Below are 6219 nucleotides of genomic sequence, written 5' to 3' on the forward strand. Positions count from 1 at the left end.
ACTGATGTGGAAGTGAATTCAGGTGTGCACACTGCATTCAGATCAGATCAGTTCAGTGCACCACTTTATCCACTATTTTTGAGTGGTGTGAAAGTGTGTGTGTGTGTGTGTGTTCACTACCTAAACTCTCTGGTACGTCCTCGTTATTGTTATTGCACTGTTAATAAGCTGTACTGCTGTTCGTCCAACAGGGTCTTTACAACACAGCCGCTAAATCAACTGTTTACATTTACAGCAGAACCAATCAGGACTTAGTCAGGTAATACGCTAGAGCGATCTGCATGAGGCATCAATACGCTAATACGCTAGCTCTATCTCTTCATCATTCTATCTCTCTTTTTTAGAACACTGGACTCTTTTTCACCGCAGCGCCAAATGATCAACCACCCATTAAACCCGTTAAACCAGCTACGGTTTCGTTTTCCATTTGCTGTGTGGCTAAATCATGTGCCTGGTTGCATCATCACATGCTAACTTGTGAAACTTAGCTAACTAAAGCTTTCCTCCCCGCTACTGCCCTCATACAGCATCGCTACAGCTGTGTTAGCATACCAGCTACCAGGTTTGTCCCATAATATTACAGTAGTGTTGGCACAGTGGCTACAGACCTTGTCCAACATTGCTACAGTGGTGTTAGCATGCTGGATACAGGCCTCATCCAGCATCACTACAGGTCTCTTCCATCATCACTACAGCAGTGTTAGCACGCTGGCTACCCTACTGCAGGACTTATCTCACAGTGGTATTAGCACGCTGGCTACCCTACTGCAGGACTTATCTCACAGTGGTGTTAGCACGCTGGCTACCCTACTGCAGGACTACCCTACTTATAGTGGGACTTATCCCACATCTCTACAGCAGTGTTATCATGCTGGATACCCTACAGCGGTGTTAGCATGCTGACTACTCTACAGCAATGTTAGCATTCTGACTACTCTACTGCAGGACTTATCCCACATCTCTACAGCAGTGTTAGCATGCTGGCTACCCTACAGCGGGGTTAGCATACTGACTACTCTACTGCTGGACTTATCCCAAATCGCTACAGTGGTGTCAGCACCCTGACTACCCTACTTATAGCGGGAGTTATCTCACTACATCACTACAGTTGTGTTAGCATGCTGGCTACCTAACTTATGATGAGACTTATCACATATCTCTACACCTGTGTTAGCACGCTGGCGACCCTACTTATAGCGGGACTTATCCCAAATGTCTACAGGGGTGTTAGCACGCTGACTACCAGGCTCCTCCAGCATCACTACAGCAGTGTTAGCATGGCCCGGCTAGGCATAAAACCCTTCAGTCTTTACACTCTCCTGATATACGGTTCTGTGTTCTTTATTTATGCTAAGCTAACGGTACAGAACCCTGTCCTCCGGATCAGAACCTGCAGTGAAAAAGAGACCAGTGATCTGCTTTAGTGTTCACCTTACTGACCCCAGATCAGCACAGTATTATACTGTAGAGAGAGACTGTGTGTGAGTGTGTGTGTGTGTGTGTGTGTGTGTGTAGAGTGTGTGTGTGTGTGTGTGTGTTGACCAGACGGCACATCTGGGAGACCCTTCCCTAACAGATGCCCTCTCACTGAGCACATTCTCCATACGCCATAATTGAGGCTCTACACACTTTACACACACACACACACACACTCTACACACACACACACACACACACTCTTACACACACAGCTGTTCCCGCTCCGGGCTGTGTCTCGCTCTCTCTCTCTCTCTCTCTCTCTCTCCTGGTTGCCATGGTGATGGAGTGTTAGTCGAAAGAAAGTAGCAACGCCTCGCGCAGTCACTCGTCCGCGTGCGAGAGTGTGTGTGCGCGCGAGTGTGTGCGCGAGTGTGTGCGTGTGATGAGTACGGATGCGGCGTGGAAGTTAATGAGGAAGGATTGGGTGTGTTTACTAACGCGAGTGTTCACAGAGTCAGAGAGAGAGCAGAGAGAGAGAGAGTGTGAAAGCTGTTTCAGGAACTGTCCAGAGTACTGAAATCTGAGGTCCTGGATTCTCTATAAGCAGACTATCTGCTCCCTGTGCCGAGTGTGGGGTCGCGTGATTAGTTCGTTTTTTTTTTATAACATGACGCTTCCAACCATGGTGTTTCTTCTCTTTCAGTATCAGTATTTTCGTACCACTTTAAAATAAGACTGCCTTTATAAAGGTGTTATGACTGGTTCATAAAGGAGGTTATTAATGGTTATTAATTAGGCTGCAAATACTTAATAAATAAATAACAACGTGGATAGAAATGACAAAAACAAGTAAAAAAAAAATGGCAAAGTATTAAAGTAAATATATGTTTTACATCAATCAGCATTAAACTTCATATTAATATATTTGTAAATATGTTTAACTTTAAATCTTTTACTATTAATTTAATTGGATCACTGTTGCCTTTTTAATATATATGCGTTGTAACTGCTTATCAGTGGTTTTAAAGCATTTACAACCTAATCAATAAAACTCAATAATCTAGTTTATAAACCATTTATAAACCCTTTATAAGGGTAGTCCTATTTTAAAGTGGTTGTATTTTCTAATAAGGCACACTGTGATAGAACTGGAGCGAGAGCGCTGTAATAAGCTCAGCTTTGTGGAGTGAGTGCAGGTACTGACAGCATGGTAATAAGCGCTGCTCTCGCGCCGGAGCAGCTTAAATGTTTATATCCAATAAAAGGACACTTTATTTCCGGATTCAAGGAGAATGTATTGTTATTAACATCGAATCTGATGAGGTGGAATGAAATTGTATTATCACGGTCCAGTTCAGTCCAGTTCCACCCAAAAGAGCAGTTGTTATGTAAGATAAAATCAAATAAAATAAAAATAAGAATAAAATATGATGTGAAATATGAATGAAATAGATAATGAGATAAATACACATAATATAAAGAAGATAAGGGAATAATAATGCAAATGATAAAAGCAGAAAATGGACGAAGCTTCATTGATTCAACATGCACAAAAGTGACGCACGGAATTAAGCAATTGATCCACAGCTCAGATGGCGTTCTCGTGTGTGAAAACAAACCAGCAATAATATATAAAATAATAATAAGCCCTTCCACAAACCAGCCCAGAATCATTTATTCGGGACCATGTATAAGGATGAAAAGAGAGATAAAAAAGAGAGAGAGAGAGAGGATAAAAGATGTAGTCTTAAAAATGCACTTAAAAATGATGAGTTTCTTTGATTTTACCAAATTAAAAACCTCTGGAATATAATCAAGAGGAAGATGGATGATCACAAACCATCAAACCACCAAACTGAACTGCTTGAATTTTTGCACCAGGAGTAAAGCAGCATAAAGTTATCCAAAAGCAGTGTGTAAGACTGGTGGAGGAGAATTAAAACTGTGATTAAAAACCACCAGGGTTATTCCACCAAATATTGATTATTTCTGAACTCTTAAAACTTTATGAATATGAACTTGTTATTTTCTTTGCATTATTTGAGGTCTGAAAGCTCTGCTTCTTTTTTGTTATTTCAGTCATTTCTCATTTTCTGTAAATAAATGCTCTAAATGAGAATATTTCTATTTGTTTTTTGGGAGAAATGTTGTCTGTAGTTTATAGAATAAAACAACAATGTTCATTTTACTCAAACCTAAACCTATAAATAGCAAAATCTTCTTTTACTTCTTCTACTGTATAAAGTATATAACATTGGATCAGCTGATGTTTAAAGTCTGCTGTTTTGGTTTGGATTAAATAATGTAGGAGTGAAAGCAGCTATAAACTTTTACAGAGAGAGAGAGAGAGAGATACCTTCCACTTTATTAATTCTCTCTCGCTCCATAACTCTCTCTCTCTTTTTCCTGTATGTTAGGGCTCAGTGGCCGGCTGTTTAGTGATTATTAACTACCCTCAGCCTCTCTCTCTCTCTCTCTCTCTCTCTCTGTCTCTTTCTGTCTCTCTCTGGACGTTGTCCAGCTCGTTCGTCCTGGGTGTAACCAAGCTGTCGACTGTCCTGCCGTATGGCCACCCTGCTGAATAAATGTCTCAGAGCTCCATTCGTCTCCATACCGTCTCCATACAGGGGTGGTGGAGGCAAAGACATGTGATGGATGAGAGAGAGAGAGAGAGAGGAAGAGAGAAATTGAAAATGCAAAAAAATGCATGAATAAAAAGAAGAAAAAATCATAGGGAAGATCTGGATGGATTGGAACATTTCTCCCAAACTCCAAAAAAAAATATTCTCATTTAGAGCATTTATTCGCAGAAAATGAGAAATGACTGAAATAACAAAAAAAAAAAGGTGCAGAACTTTCAGACCTCAAATAATGCAAAGAAAACTAGTTTTAAGAGTTTAGAAATCAATATTTGGTGGAATAATCCTGTTTTTTAATCACAGTTTTTTTCATGCATCTTGGCATCATGTTCTCCTCCTCCACCAGTCTTACACACTGCTTTTGGAGAACTTTATGCTGCTTTACTCCTGGTGTAAAAATTCAAGCAGTTCAGTTTGGTGGTTTGATGGTTTGTGATCATCCATCTTCCTCTTGATTGCATTCCAGAGGTTTTTAATTTGGTAAAATCAAAGAAACTTATAATTTTTTAAGTTTAAGTTTATTTTTTTTTCCCAAAGCTATATGGATGGATGGATGTATATATGGATGACGTGTGTATTTTTCTTATGTTGAAACTCTTGTATCTAGTTTGTAGTTAAAGCTATAAATCAGGGAATTCTGCTTGTATTATATTTCCGATATGCATCCATCCACTGATCCAGGGGGATTTTTTATAGATATTACATTTTCTCAGCATCATGTGTGGTCCGTGCTCATCATAAATCTGTTGATAAATATGAAGGTATGTGGAAAGCTTTGCACAGGAAGAGCATCAGAATGCTGAAACTCTCCCACACATCCAATCCCTGAAGAGTACAGGAGTGAAGTGGTTCAGATGTTCCTGCAGAAGACCTTGGTGAAGAGCACCAGGTGTGTTGAGTTGAGCAGATCTCTCAGAGTAAAGGTGGAGATACGATGTTTTATCGCTCGTAGAGTTAGATTTTCGTTGCCGTTTCGCACGTTAGAGATGAAAGACGCCGGAGAAGGTCAGGTGTGTTAAGCCGAAATGCTTTAAGTCTAATTTTAGCAGTTCTCGCCTGGAGCAGAGTCTCTCGCACACCTCAGAGTCACACTTATCACGGGAAAAGCTGAAAAAACTGTGTTTATGTGTGTGTGTGTGTTCACCTACCACAGAGAAAACACATGCCAAAGGCATTAAAATCGATCTGGAGTCAGTTTTTGTGTGTGTGTGTTTGTGTTTGCACACATAATTGGGGACATGTTTCAGAGAACACACCTGCTTAGTGGGGACACCAGTGGAAGTAGGGACAAAACTCAAACTACATCTTCATTTAAGCTGTGTGTGCATAAGTGTGTGTGTGTTTGTGTATGTGTGTGTGTGTATGTGTGTGTGTGTGTTTGTATATCTAGCTTTGTTGTCAGAGAAAGAGAGAGAGACACAGACACAGTGAGAGAGAGAGAGAGAGAGAGAGAGAGAGAGAAAGAGAGAGAGAAAGAGAGATGGACGGATGGACACTAGCAGCATGGCATGGACACTATGGACACTAGTTCACACTGTTCTGTATATATCGATCTAAAAAGAAAAAGCCCCGCCCACTCCTGCTTTGTGTCTCTGTATAGTTAAATCCTGTTTATTGTGATGAGTATGTCAGAGTTTGTAACTGTAACTTTCTGAGGAATATTGTATTAAAAACTAAAAACACTCAATAAAGACCCGAGAAACTGAACTGCTGTGGATACTGTGATTTTATTAAAACATGAAGTGATACAGTAATCTATGGGTGTTCCTGACAGACCTACACAACACAAATACAGGGATGCTGCAATGTTTATTTAAGGAGAAACAATTGAAATTAATAACAAAATCACCAGAATTTCATATTTAATAATAGAAGTAAATGAATCATTAAGGGTTACAGATACGTAATACAGTACAGTACAGCACAAGTCAAAATTTCAATGTTTTTATATATTTATTTATTTGTTTATTTAAAAAACATTTAATATTGGATTCCATAGTAAAGAGTATAAAAGCTCCAGCTCATCCCAATTAAATCACCTCAAATCACCATCTCAGGTGATTTAATTGGGATGAGCTGGAGCTTCACAGCATACAGGAAAAGCAGCAAATATTGTTCAGCACCTCCAGAAACTCCTTCCTTCAAGACGCTGAGAAAACTA

General features: G+C 39.8%; 1 protein-coding gene across 2 annotated transcripts in view; it reads left to right on the plus strand.

The window, feature by feature from the left end:
• The window catches only part of LOC103025121 (ephrin type-B receptor 1), a 328663-nt gene extending 325517 nt beyond the window's left edge, over positions 1-3146 (plus strand). For both annotated transcript variants that reach the window (XM_022664950.2, XM_049477190.1), the window contains exon 17: positions 1-3146. This exon is cut by the window's left edge and continues 2068 nt beyond it. The gene's annotated coding sequence lies outside the window, so the exon portion shown is untranslated.
• Positions 3147-6219: the final 3073 nt, after the last annotated feature.

Source organism: Astyanax mexicanus, chromosome 4 (assembly GCF_023375975.1).
Source record: "Astyanax mexicanus isolate ESR-SI-001 chromosome 4, AstMex3_surface, whole genome shotgun sequence".
In the NCBI taxonomy this organism is placed as follows: domain Eukaryota; kingdom Metazoa; phylum Chordata; class Actinopteri; order Characiformes; family Acestrorhamphidae; genus Astyanax; species Astyanax mexicanus.